We start from the raw sequence: 15,333 nt of genomic DNA on the forward strand, positions 1-15,333 counted from the left end.
GTTAGGGTTAGTGTTTCATATTTAAGGGTTATGGGTTACTTTTTATGTTTTATGGGTTAGGGTTTAGTTCACATTGAAGTTCATCGTTACTTAAAAACATTAGTTTTTTCCTTTTGGCTACCTTTGTTATTTGGTTTAGGGTTCATTGATATTAAAGTTTGATACACGACATAAATTCTATCCATAAGTAAGCCTTAATAAACTGATTATCATACATTACGCCATGAATGTCAAATTACAAATATACAATAGGAGCCCAGAGTGACGGAGACATGCAAATCATTCATTTTGGTGTCTGTGATGCCGTGAGGATGTGCCACATGGTCGATCCCATCTTCGTGCTTGGCGATCAGGATTTCTTCTGCCCCGATGCCTCCCCGCTTCTTCTTCGTCAGCCTCCGCAGAAAATGCGTGACACAAATCAACACCGAATAAGTCACCCGTATTAGGTATTTGTCCCGGTACATTCCATTGTGTTCCTAACGGGGCATTAGGTGTTGGAATTGGCCCATGATATTGTTGTGAAGGGGTCATTGTGGGCCATGAAAAATGAGCTTGTGTTTCCGCAAAACCACCGAACGATTGCTGGGTTGTAGAAGTATCAGTGTGATGACCCTGAAAAGGATACTGATACATCTGTGTCGGATACTCAGCAAATGTTTGTGGCGTGTAATACATTCCATGGCCACGCTTCGCCATTTGTTGGGAATATTCTTCCGCTTCAACAGTGTCCCTTCTTCTGTCTATCCCCTGAGTTTCAATACTTGACTGAAGCATGTGAAACTATTGTGCGGGAAATTGACGCTCTGATGCGGGACCATGTGACACTGGCTCAGTAACTCTCTCTTGCTCTTCGGATAAAATTGTAATTTTTTCCATATAAGGCACGAGATCATCAAATGTGCATGTATTCCTCCCTTGAGGAGACACCATGTATTGTAATGCCTCCGCAACTTCACCCTGCATTTATAAGGGTAAGAAAATTAATGGCCATCATTAAATAAAAGTTCAAGTTAAAATTTGAAAAAAATTAAAAAAATACCAATGTAGCCGTCTTTGCATTTTCTGGGTCAACAAACATCTTTGTCTTTCACCTATACCAGACCATGTAGTCAGAGTTAAAACTCAATAGGCCTTCTTGTCGGGGATAAGCGTCGACCCTAAATGCATGGCGATTATTCCACCGCTGAATCATTGGGGCGAACAATTGCCCCCAATTTTCGTCATGTTTCCCCTTTAATGTTATGCCATGAATGTTTAGGGGTTGTGAAGGAGACTCTGGAACTGGTTGCTGCATCCCAAATTGTCTCAAGACTCTGTCCGGTTGGTGCCACTCAATAACTTGGAAACAAATTAGTGGCACCACCGCGTACCACGCGAGACTTCCGACTAAACAAACGGGAGGCAACAATGACATAACGGTTGATGGGTAAGGCTCCCACACAAACTGCATATAACAACATAGTTGTGAACATTGTAGTAAAATAAGACATATAATTTTTTATTTTACAAATACAATAGCATGGTTCTTACCTCATGACGTTTCATAATATCGAACTTGCGACGAAAAACTTTCACATCATCATTGTCGATATGTTGGTTTTCACGTCGCAGCCACCTACAAAGAATAAAATTTAATATACCCTAAAACCATTTATTATATTAAAATGAAAGACGCTGTTAAAAATGACTGACCTGTGCCCTAGTGGTGTATTTTCTATTTGGGAAGGAGTCCTCTTTGGAGCCAAGGTGGGACATCGTTCCCATGCCCACAATTGTAGTAAGATGCACATACCTCCGATTGATTTAGTTTTATAATCGGTGGCACTGCACATCTCTCTGTATAGAAAACTAAGTACGGCAGCTCCCCATGCATATCTGCCACATTCTTCAAAGTCACGTAAAAATTGAAGGTACCTTACCGAAACTCTGTTACTGGTTTTGTCAACGAACAAGACACCTCCAATAAATCTTAGTATCCATGCACGGGCAAACCTTCGTACTTGTTCTTCGTCGTCGTCATTATTAATTTGATCAAAATGGTGAGCCAACCAACTTAATTTAACCACATTACCTTTAATTTCACCTTCTTGTGGTCTGACTCCCAATAATTCCTCACATAAATCAGCCCAATCAAGATTTGTTGGACCGATTAATGGTAAACCATCCACACTTATACCTAACAACACAGAGACGTCTTGTAGAGTGATAGTACACTCTCCGCATCTCATGTGAAACGTATGTGTTTTCGGCCTCCATCTTTCTATCAGAGCACTAATTAGTGAGACATTTATTTTTAAGTAAGATTGTTGAAGAAAAGGAAAAATTTGTTCTGGAATTTGTTCTTCCCCTTAATACGTGGGGACAGCTCGTCTGATATGTAATTTCTTTTCTTCTTCCCCATTCCAAACATGTTCTGAAACATGCTTAGGTTGCATCCATAATACATCAGTATCGATGGGGCAAGATTTAATGTTAATGTGATGAAGATGATGATGAAGATGCCATTGCTGCTGCAAAATAAAATAATATTAAATATGTGAAGAAAACTTTAATTTATTAGTAAACTTTAAATATATAACAATAAATTTGTAAAAAATCAAACTGGGCAATTTATAATATATTCTATACATAAATTAAAATACATGTGAAGAAAACTTTAATTTATTAGTAATTTTTTTTCTACAATTAACAAATAAATAATTGAATAAAATATGGACTAACAAATTATTTATAATACAAACAAATATTGAAATGCAAAAAATCATTTCAATAATATATATACAATAATAATAATAATAATGTACAATGTATCATATATTTAATCACTTAAATTTTCTAAAACAAATAATATTAACGTACAAATTAAAACTAACAAATAATATATATACCATTCTAACTAAAAAATAATTAACTCAAATAATATTAAATTATCAACTCATTTATTTAAAATACAAAATTATAATACTAAAAAGATAAATTTACGTGTGTCAAGTGTCTAATATTACAATTATTTATTTAAGTGTCAAATATTTAATATTACAAAAACTAAAAATTTAGGTGTGTCTAAAATTTATAAATATATACCTAAAGCTAATATTAACTTGTGCCTAATACTAAAAAATCTAATATTACTTATCTCATCCTAAAGTATCATGCATGTATATATATTTATTAGACTAAACTATCATCCGTCTAAATATATACCTAATACTACAAAGCTAATATCACATGTATAAAATTTAAGAATATACACAACAACTAAATATATATACACGTAATATTTTTATACTAACTAAACAAATATATAATATTCTTTTCAATTATACTTACTCATACAATTTTTTTACGAGAGATTAAGTTATAAAATAATTTCTTATTTAAAACTCATAAGAATAATTAGTTTGTCAACCCCTGCATCATATATTTTAATTCTACGAATAATTAAGAATAGAATTAATTTAGATTCTATACAACATATGTAGTATACAAATAAAATAAATTTAGAAAAATAATTGAAACAAGTTGATAAGAAAGAATAATTATTTTAGAAAACTTTATATTTCTTGAGTTAGAATATATTTTATTTTACAGATATTTCTAGAATTCATAATAAAATTCTCATTCTTTGATAAAAAAAATTAATAATAATATTCTATGCTATGCGGTAATTACTACTAATACTAAAATATTATATACAATAACCAAATAACATCTAACAATATATACAATAACAATAACTAAATAAAATTTTAATTCTTACTAACCAAATAATATTTTCATACTAACTAACCTAACCAAATAATATTTTCATACTAACTAACCTAACATTGGAATATTTATTAATAAGTAAAAAATAATAACACAATAGCTACTCATACGAACTAATTTAAACTTAGAACTTTTGTTAATAATAACTAACCTACTATTTACATACTAACTAACTTAGAATATTTGTTAATACTAATACTAACTAACTTAAACTTATAATATATATTAGCATATTTACTTTGAAAATACATACCAGGAATTTAAGAGCACTTGAAGGGCACTTGAAGGACACTTGAAGGATGAAAGCACAGAACAACACAAACACAATCATCTCTCAAACTCAAGAAGAAGAAAGAAAGAGAAAGCAAAGTAAGTTGTGTAAGCGTAAAGAACGAGTTCAACATTTTTTTTTATAGCTGAAAACTTAAACCCCAACCCCAACGTTCAAATTTTTTTAACGTTAATATGCTATATAGTATAGCCTTTTCAGAACCTGAAAGCTAAACATATTGCAAGGTGCAGACCATGAAAGCCTTCAACGTGAACCCTAGGTGCAGGCTTAGGCTTTTCAGAACTGAAACAAAGCTAACACGCGAACCATGGGTGCAAAGCTTGAACACATGAACCCACAGAAGCCTATCCCGCAGAAGCCAGTGGCGGCATCCCTCTCTCCCCCTGTCCCACAACACCCACTGGCGGTACCACCTCCCGCAACACCCTCTCTTTCCTATCCCGCCAGCTCCAAGGGCGGGACACCCTCTCTCTCTCTTATCCCGCCAGCTCCAAGGGCGGGACACTCTCTCTCTCTCCTATCTCTTCCCATCCCGCCAACAGCAATGGCGGCACCCCTCCCCCTCTCTCCTAGTCAGCCCCTATCCCGCCATTGGCACTGGCGGTTCAAGCTTCCCGCCAGTGTCAATGGCGGCACCCACGTAAGAAACGAACCCCCTCTGTAATTTGTTATAGATGAGATCTCATTGCGTAAATTGTTTCTAAAACCAACCCTCCTTCGTAAATTTGCCGAAGGAGGATTACAACAACTACCATCCGTATGCTGTTCTTATCAGCAAAATTCATGAGCTTCGGAGGCGTAATTGGATTTTAAGTTTGCACCATCTGCTTAGAGAGGCCAATCATTGTGCGGATTGGTTGGCTAAGTTAGGATCTGATTCTTCAGATAATTTTTCTTCTTGGGTTGAATCTTAACCTCCTTGCAGATGTTTCGTCTTTAGTTGTCTTTTATCTTTCTTACTGATAACAAAATATGGTTATTTACTAGATCTTATTCGGAGAATATCACGTACACTAAATATTCAAATTGGGTGACGAATTATGTGGAAAGAGTGGGAAAAAAAGAAAGACTAATGGACAAGTCTGCTGAAACAATAAAAATTAAGTATATATGATCAGTGGAGTTAAGAATGACATTGTCAGTATCTACACGAATCAATATACAATTCCAACACATATAGTGTACGGGTCTTCAAAAGAAAATGTAGCTAATTCAATTAACAATACCTATATTGAGATTTTTTATATGAGTTATTTAAAAATATGATGTGTTTGTTTGATAAAATTTGTTATTAAAGTATTTGACGTGATATTTTTTATACAAACATCATTACTTATATAAGCAACATTATCTAATTAATTTTTTATCAATAAAAAATTAAGATACTTTCAATGTCAGGAATTAGAAAAAAAATTAAATTAAATTAAATACTTACTTTAACAACTTTAGATAAATTAAAGTGAATTTTTGTATAAAATTTTTAAATTTGTAATATTTTAAGACTGGCAAATTTAAAATAAACAATTCACTTAAGCTATTATGTATAATAAATGTTTTAATCTCATATTCTACTAATTTGCTAAGTATGTGTTTATTTTAGATGTTAGATGTCACAATCGCATTTAGCGCCCGAAATTCCTCTTGTGCGGCGCCAGCAAAATTTAAGTTTTCCTTTACCAAACTGCAAAAACAAAATTTCAAAGGTTAGAAGGCATTGGAATCAATTTTACTAACAAGTAATTTTACAAAATTAAGTTGTGATAAACAGACTTTTCTATTTTGTAGACAAAATTTTAAGGTCATAGGATGGTGCTCAAATCTGAAGTAATTAAGGAAATTAAGTTTTACCTTATCCCTGTGTCAACTAAAACTTACAATTTAATTTGTTAGAAATAAGATTCTATTTAGCTTTAGTAAAAAAAAAATGGACCGATTTTTTTTTTCACAGCATGATTTTTATTGTTAGTTAGTCATAAATGGAGTTTTAATATTACATGTCGAATTTTATAATAACTTTAAAATGAAATTTATTTGAGTCACAGTTAATAATCAACCATATGCAAACTAATTATTTACATAATCACTGCTTTCGGCCACCGACGAATTCATAAATATTACGTTGTTAGAATACAAAATTTTGTGGGACAATACATATATTATAAATTAAATTTTTATAATGAATTTCATATTAAAAAAAATTATAATTACATTTATATATTACATTAAGAGAGTTTTAAAAGTTTGTGGGGACTATTGTCTCCATTGTGTTTCAAGTGGATCCGTCCTTACTTTCAGCGGTAAATACTTCGTATTAATATGATAATAAAAAATATATTTACATAATCATTTTTTATTATCTAATAAAATGAACAAGTCTCTATAAATAATGGTACAACCAGCCAGTTCAATTAAAAACGGTTCTTCTTTAATTAAGCTGTTGTAGATACCATTGCAGTTAATTAGGTTACTGGTTCTGTGTCCCTGGTCGGTAGGGCAAAAACAAGGGGTGGCTTGTATTAGTAAGAGATCCTACTGGTATGCATATATATGAGGAAAGTTTTTGTGCCACCAAGTCTAAAAAAATTCACCTAATAATGAAAATGAACAGAGTCATGCATCATGTGATGGGCACAGTACTATTATTATCAATATGGTACCTGTGCTTCCAACCGTTGGATTAGGGGACCACTGTCCCGTACGGTATTCTATTCAGTAAAATTTGTTCTCAAGTCTTAACCAAAACACAAGTTGCTTTTGCTCCATACTCACTCTGGTATGGGATTTTGGGAGCTTCCTAGGCATGGTAATGGGGCTCGAACCCATGGGGTCCGTCCCGGATCCGTCCTGATTTTGACAAAAAAAATTCGAGTTGATTGGGATCAGGGGTCGGGGTCGGGTTTTCCCGATCGTAAAATTTGGGTTCGGGGTTGGGAATGAGATTCTCACTATCCGTCCCGAACCGGACCCCAAACCCATCCCGTTAATAATTAATATATATAACACATTGAAATATGAAACTATTTGAATGAATTTTATGTTAGTGTTTGATTGAATTTTATGTTTTATTTAAAATTATATTTTTTATTTTATGAAAAATTATATTTTTTAATAAAATTTTATAAAAATATTTGAAGCGGGACGGGAAAAATCCGACCGTCAGGAACTGAGATGGGGTGTAAATATACACCCGTCAGTTTTGGGGCGGGAAGGGAAGGGAAGGGAAGAGAAATGGGGAGTGGGAGTGGGATAAACAAAACCCGGTTCCAATCCGTCCTCTTACCATACCTAAAGCTTGCAGTGATTTCTTTATCGTTTGTGAAGGTAACAGACCGAAAGTGATTCATAATTTTGGATTATTTAATGAAATTCTAATGCTGCGAGAGTTCCTTCTCATATGACGGATCAACTTTCTTTTGTATTTCACTTGGCGTTTCCTTTTTCATTCACAAGATTTAGTTCCAGATCTTACTTAAAAGAAATTCTAGTACCACGAGAGGACCAACAACTAGTTGATATAGCTAATTTCACAATTTAAATTGCCAAGTTGGATAAATAAAATTATAATTATTTTTTAAAATTTGTGAACAAGGAAAAGGATCTATATATCTCAATTTATTGCTTAGACTATGTCAGACTTCAAGTTCAATAAAATAACTAAATGTTCCAGAAATTTTATAGGTTTTTTTTCTTCATAAAATCTTTTTTTAAATTATGTTGCCAAAGCTTAATATCACTGATTAATATTTAATTAAAACCGGTAATAAATAAAGGCACTGAATTCAAACGTGTACAAGTTCACGCAACGCAACCATTCTTCAATCATACACATCTGAAAGGAAGCTAGCTAGCTAAATTTCAATAATTCAACGAAAGAATGACTAGTTAATTAATTAATTTCTCAACCAACTAAAATTAGAAGCAATGTGGTTAATTATACATGCAGCACAATATCTCAATTCTGAAGCATATCGGGTGCATGCATGGGGCCTATATCATGGGGTGTGAAGAGGAAGAAGAGTCAAAATATATAAAAGTTGTGCCCACTAATGAATGTGTATGTAGTAAGTAGTAGGGGTTGGGTTACAGAGTGAGATAGCTAAGCTAGCTATAGTCTTTTGATTCTTTTGCAGCAAATATGTACAAACAAAGAGAGAGAGACCCACCACCACATCCCCCACACCTTGATGTTGTTTCCTCATTACCTCTCACGAGTCCCTTTTTATTTGCCTTCTTTTCTCTCTCACTGGCTCTCTCTGTCTATCTGCTCTCACTGCTTCTTCTTGTGACTGCCATTATCATCATCATCAGAAAACGGAAGCCAATGCACACTAACACACCACTGCCTCATAAATTATAGCACCACCCACCCCCTCCCCATCCTACCAACACTGACAATTCCCCATTAATAATTAATTCCCTACCAATTTTATATATCAACATTTTTATTTATCTTGTAGGCCCTTTCGAGGTGGATCAGTCAGTACCTTGCTAGTTTTGATTCCATTCGTAACATGTTAATTAAATCTCAAATAAATATATGAAACCAACTTATATATGTTATTTCTTATAATTAAAAAACATTAGAATCGTCTTGCGCCTGAATTAACTAATATGAGATTCTTCTGCTTAATCAGTAGTGTAAAAAATAACTGATTTAAAAATAAAATAAAAAACATTAGTCGTTTTTTCACACGGAATAGTTTAGTGGGATTACTTAGCACGACAAGACTACATGCATTACTCAAAAGGGGTTAACATAAGACCTTGCCCTTCAGATTTGCTTTATTTCTTACGGTTTTACATCATGTGCGGTAGGTGTGTATTACCTTACAACAACCCATAAATTTTTACCATTAAATCAGAATTCAAGATCTCAATAATAATAATAATAATACACATGTTTCATTTACTATATGTATTGTATATTTACGTTAATTGGTTCTTTGCTCTTGCACGTATGCTTCCTAATTCATGTTACTTTTTTGGGGGGTAACTCAAGCCAAATACGAAATTTTAAGAACCATAGTAGACATTATTATCTTTCACAAGCTATACCACCCCACTATGAGATTTCAAAAAAAGAAAACAAACAAAGTAAAAGCCAAGACGCGTAGAGGATGCGTTCATCCACGAGAAGCAACTGGGGGAGCCTATTATATTTGTTGAACGTGATTGGTGATTTGGTTGGTTTAGGTGATAGTTCACTTCACTATATATGTAGGGCATAAACAAATGCGTGTCACTAATCTTTATAAAAGCACATGGGATCCGCGCAGTATTTTTTTCTTCTTTATAATTACGATAAGATATCAGTTAATGTCAACTAGTGATATAATCACGTGTTTAAGTGCAAATACATATTATTAGTTGTATCGTGACAAGAAATACATAAAAAATTGTAGATAAGAAAAATGGAAATCGTTGAAAGTTTGATGGTAACACTACCACTTGGCTTGTGATAATGGAGTGAGGACCTAGGTGGTCTTGGAAGGGAAGGACAAGAGAAAAATATTGTTAAAAAAATGATAAAATAAAAAAGGAAAATGTTAAAGAAAAAGGCATAACCGAATATATAGGTACGTAGTGGATTAGACTGTGGAGAAGTGGTGGGGGTGGTGAACAAGTTGGTGCCATGTAACCAAAGAAACCCCAGAAAAATTAATATAAATTTTGATGCAAAGAAATGGTAAAAAAGAAAAAGTGACGGAAAATGTAAAATTTATAAGAGTGGGGTAATTTTTTAAAAAGATTACACGAATAAATAGATTTTAAAAATATTACAGGTTATCAATAAGACTGTTTTAAAATAAGACTTTAGAATGTCATAATTTTTTTAAAAAAAATATAAAATATTTAAAGTCATAATCCAAAATATGCCAGTATTTTTAAAAATATATATATAAATCAGTTGACATCAGTGATCTAAAATAAAACTTCATTTTTTAAAAAAAAATTACAATTTTAAAGTCGTGTTTTAAAATGCAACTTATATAAAATCATGTTTTAAAATAAAACTTACCCATGGTATGTAATATTTTCAAAATCTACCTATTTTTGTAATTTTTTTTTTAAAAATACCCCACTTTTGTAAATTTGCCGATGGAAAACCCTAGAAAATGAAAGGAGTTTAGTTTGGGTTGGAAATGTGTGGGTCAAAGAAATCGGGGTTATTGGCTGGACAAGGACAAAAGAACTGTGTTAAGCAAAGTTGTTGTTTTCACCCAGGGAAATGCGCTACGCTAGCTTCATGACATTTCTTGAAGATGGTGACTCATATCAGCACCTAATTAATCTCTTAATAAGCTCGTTGTTATATAAAAAAAAAAATACAATAGTTTACTTCTTTCTGGAGTTTCATCATGTTATTATATTTTTTTCGTGGAGGAGATAATTATGAATTGTAGTTTCCAATTTATTTTTTAAAGATTGTTGCTAAATCCAGAACGTGTGTAGACTTTTGTAAAGCATACGATATTATGATGTGACCAAATTGTTGTTTTAATTGTTAATAATAATCAAAGTTCAAAGAATACAGAAGTAGAAGTCAAGAAACATTTTGGCTCGGCACGGGCAGACAGCGAAGAGAAAGAAAATTTGTGATAGATATTGATGAATTGCTTTTCCAATCCCTGCGAATCTCAAAATCTCTCAGCAAACTTACGATATATATATATATATATATATATATATATATATATATAACTTCTTTTTTAACCCAAACCCCAAGAACAAATTCACCACCATCAAGAGACCAAAACCAAAAAAAGCTCCCAATGGGCATATTGTCTAGCTAGCATAATGATAACTCATCTGTCTCAGCATACCTTTAAATTTTACCGTAAGAAACCAACCCGTTTGACCAGGCCCTTCATGCATTGACTCCATCATTAATATCAATATTAATATTTAATATAGATAAAACATTTCACACACTATTTGTGGACACTGGTAATCAACCATCTAATTATTTTACCAAATTTTGTTTTACCATGTATAAAATTTATCTGCTTTATTCATGATTAGTTTAGTTTCTTAAAGCCTAGTTAACCATTTATATTAGAATATCTGTTTTCATTCATGTTTTTTCATTTTGATCCATCTATAAGACTTAAATTTAAAATCATACTTAAAAAGATTTGAAGTAATAATCATTTATATTAGAATCTCTATTTTCATTCATATTTTCTCTTATACTTAAATCCAAAGTTTTACTTAAAAGATCCAACTCAAATTCGACTCGAACAACTTACATAATGTTGGTAGAAACTAACAATCTATAGCTCCTCGGTCTAATTCAATTAATCCATTTGAAATGTTAGTGAGTTCCTTTCGTTTTCAAGCCAAACACCACATTTCACTCTGGATCCACGGCTTTCCTAGACGCAACATTGGATTATATATATGGATACGATTTTTTATTTTTTTATCGCTGAATATGGATATATACGATATTAAACCTTTCACTTTACCTAACCTATAGCAATTGATAATTTCTAGTCGACCCGTTTTGAACACAAGATTATTAGTGTATGAGGTCAACCAACGAGGGTGTTGGTCCAATCTTGTTTTTAGGACAACAGTTTCCATAATTCCGGGTAATAATTGTCAAATCTACACATCTAATACTAGAATCTAGCTAGCTTTATAATTTTAAAAAATCCATTAATTATATATCTTCTATATATATATCATTTATATTATTTTCCATCCGGCAATTGATATGTAATTGAGGAGGAGGAGTTATTATTATGGAGCTAGCTAAGCTTAATCAATGAATGGGTTGCTCCATGCCGTTGGTGGACCAAAAGATCGATAAAGTAATGAAAATAAAAGAAGAGACGAGAGAGGAGTGTGTGTTCATTCATATTCATGCATTAGGATTTATGAAGGAAACAAGGCAAGGCCAGACAGGTTGTTGTCCTATTAACTGTATAAGCACCAACATTATGTACTGAAACAATAAACAAACAAAGCAGTGCGCAGGTGGAAAAAAGTGGGGCTATATCTGATTAAGAGGGTTAAGAAAACAATGTCTAATAGAGAGAGAGAGAGGGTCATATATATTTGCCGTGCAGGGTTGTAATATTAGCATAAAAAGACTAATTAAAAATTAAGATAATATAGTAATGAGAAAATGGGGGATGAAGGATAATAAGATAGATAATTGATGGCTAGCCGACCCTCTTATTGGGACCTAAGCAAAGACAAATTGTGTGATGCCATTCCAAGCACTCTCTTTCACATTTCCTCTATTTGCTTTCCTTTTCTTCTATCTTTTTTTTAGTGGCTTCTCTCTTTCTTTGTCACTCTCCTCCATTAATTAAAGATGGAAATCCTTCTTGGTTTTTTGGGGAAGATCACCCAACGACGCCGGCTTCGTTAATCTTTTCTTCTTTGTGGGATTTTCACTCACTAATCTTGAATTATACTACAACAACTTATTTTTCACCGACACCCAATTTGGTACCAAATCAATAGTCCATTTCATTCAATCATTTTTTTGTTAAGTGAAAGAAATGTAGAAAAACAATGACTAATGTTTATCGTTTCTAAATTTTAAAACCAGCAATCATGGAATCAAATCACCGTCAATTCTAAACTTTTTTTCCTTTAATTTATTTATACATAAAAACAACTCTTCAATTATATGATTGCATCAATTAATCATAACTTCTATTTGAAATCTTAATCTTAACCTACCCATATGTTTTTATGAGGATCTAGCCGACCAACTTGTTGAGGATCTGTAATTACTCCTTATAAATTTTGGTGTTCATTGAATTTATTTATTTTTCACAAGATGCATGTTTAGAGTGATGATAATCTTTATGTGAACAGACCTTTTTTCCACAGACAATTTTAGGTATAAAAAAAACTATTCAAGTAATCTTAGAAATATTGGAAATCATTTTAAACAGACCTTTTTTTTCACAGACAATTTTAGTAGACCTCAAATATTAAAAAAAATTCTTCAAATGAGCCCTTAAATTTTATGAACATATATCAATTTTGAAATTAAAGTGATAGATATTCAATACTTCAAATATTATTTAAATAGTTTAGTATTTTAGAGATCACTTAAAAAAGAGGGTAGCAATAAAAGTACTAAATTGATGGTTTATTCATTTACTAAATGAAATATAGATCTTAAATAAGTCACTTTAAAGTATAAAGTAAATAATCTCAATAATAACTGAGTTAGACCCATGTATGCATTATTATATCATTAGTTGATTTTTTTCATTGACGATATTCTTCGGTTTACCTTTTCTCACTTTAGAGGAATCAAATTCCTCTTTAACCATGAGAATGAAACCTCTTTTTTAATTTTTATAAGACCTGTTTAAGTTATAAAAATTATTTATCTTTTTATATATAAATATTCGCAATTTATAATAAAACTCACTATATTTGATATTTTATGTAGATAAATACAAAATTTTACACGAATGTTTAGTGAATACAAAAAATATTGCAAAGTCATAAATGTTTAGTAAACATTCAAAATGAGAGATTATACTCGCCTAAATCACGAGTACTATAGAAATTTATTGTCACAAACGAAATCATAAGAATCTTATGCTAAATATGTGTGTGTAAAAGAATTTGTTATTAACATTATTTTTAACAAATTTGTTTGGTGTATTTATTGTATGCACAGTTTGTTTGAGGAGCTTGAGGAAAACTTGTTGATACCACACTCTAACCCAAAACTTTAAGGCTCAGGTTTATGGGTCTTCTCCTCACTTATATGGTGTTCAACCTTTCCACTTCTACCCGATGTGGGACTTCACTTCACACTTGTAACCCAACAAAACTGCTAGCTGTTCTTTCAATTTAATTTTGTATTTGCTTTTAAATGCTGCTTTACTTATTTTTCTTAAAATTCGTTTATCTTAATATTGTAATTATAAAATTACTTTGGTGGATAGTATAAATATAACACTCCCAGGGCCCTCAAAATGATGAAAATTAAATTATGGATAAAAGTGTAAAATTACATTCATTCTACCCCAGCTACATATCCGAACTTTTTCTTGTTCAATTGCCCTATTTTAATTTTATATAGATAACAGTCAAGGAATTATGTAACCGTGTCGTAAAGGGAACATGCAGACCTAAATAATGAAGGGGGGGAAATTGTGGACATGAGGAAAACATTGATGATTTAGTTAAGATACAATATATTAGCAAATAAAAACAAAATTACAAACAGAGAAAACGTTGGTTTTTATTGGTATAGACTAAAATAGTCAATTTTTTTGTAACTAATTAAATTATGCCATGTTTGAAAGTTTCTTATCTTACTGCTGGGGATACTGATGGGTTTAAATTTTGCTAGGTTAGCTTTGGGTCATTTGAAATAGTCCTGTGTGAAATCCTTTTAATTAGCAAATCCCTTTCAAACAATAAGGAAAGTAGCAAAGAAGAACTCAACATAGCTCTTCCAACCATGCATCTAGATCCGGAATACTTTAATCTACTCATAGTTTTCTAAGAAAAGAATTATGAGGAAACACAGCTGTTAAGTGTTAAGAGCTTGAACATTCAGGATCCAGTAAAAATAAAACTTTGCTTTACCAGTAATTTTGCTTTTACGATTTAATTAGTAGTAAGAAAAATGGCAAATATATCAGTGGTGGTGGGGAGGGGGGGACTAAATTGAGTTCAAATTGGAGTCAGTTACAAATTAATCCTAATATGACGTGTTTCATACAATACTGGATTAATATTAAGCATCATTTTTTTTTATCAAAGTTCTTAATTTATTCATTAAATTGTGCATTTAGGTAATATATGGAAATATGATAACCAAATTCAAAACGTCGTGCTCTCAAACTTTTCATTCTTCCCTAAAACAAAAACTTTTCATTCTTTATATGCGAAGAGACTGATGGTGATAATAATCTTCTTAATACCTAATACTACTAAAATGTATCAGATAAAAATATATCTAACATATTTATAATATCAAGTATTTGTGTAAATAAGTTATCAGATAACAATTCATATTTATATAATATTATGTTGAAAAATTATCAGATAACTTTTATTTGTATAATAAAAGTCTTATAATTTAAACGGTGAAATAAAATGAACCTAATATTAATATAATTAAATATTTAAAATTTACACTCGTGGTTGTTAGTTAAGATTGGACAACTCAGTATCCATTGAGGAGTACTATTTCTCCAAGCTACAAATTTTCAATACTTTTAATGTATTCCTTTTTTTTTTTTTTACTGGTAATGCATTCCTTTTATTAAAAT

The sequence above is a fragment of the Glycine max genome, chromosome 5 (assembly GCF_000004515.6).
Source record: "Glycine max cultivar Williams 82 chromosome 5, Glycine_max_v4.0, whole genome shotgun sequence".
Taxonomy (NCBI): domain Eukaryota; kingdom Viridiplantae; phylum Streptophyta; class Magnoliopsida; order Fabales; family Fabaceae; genus Glycine; species Glycine max.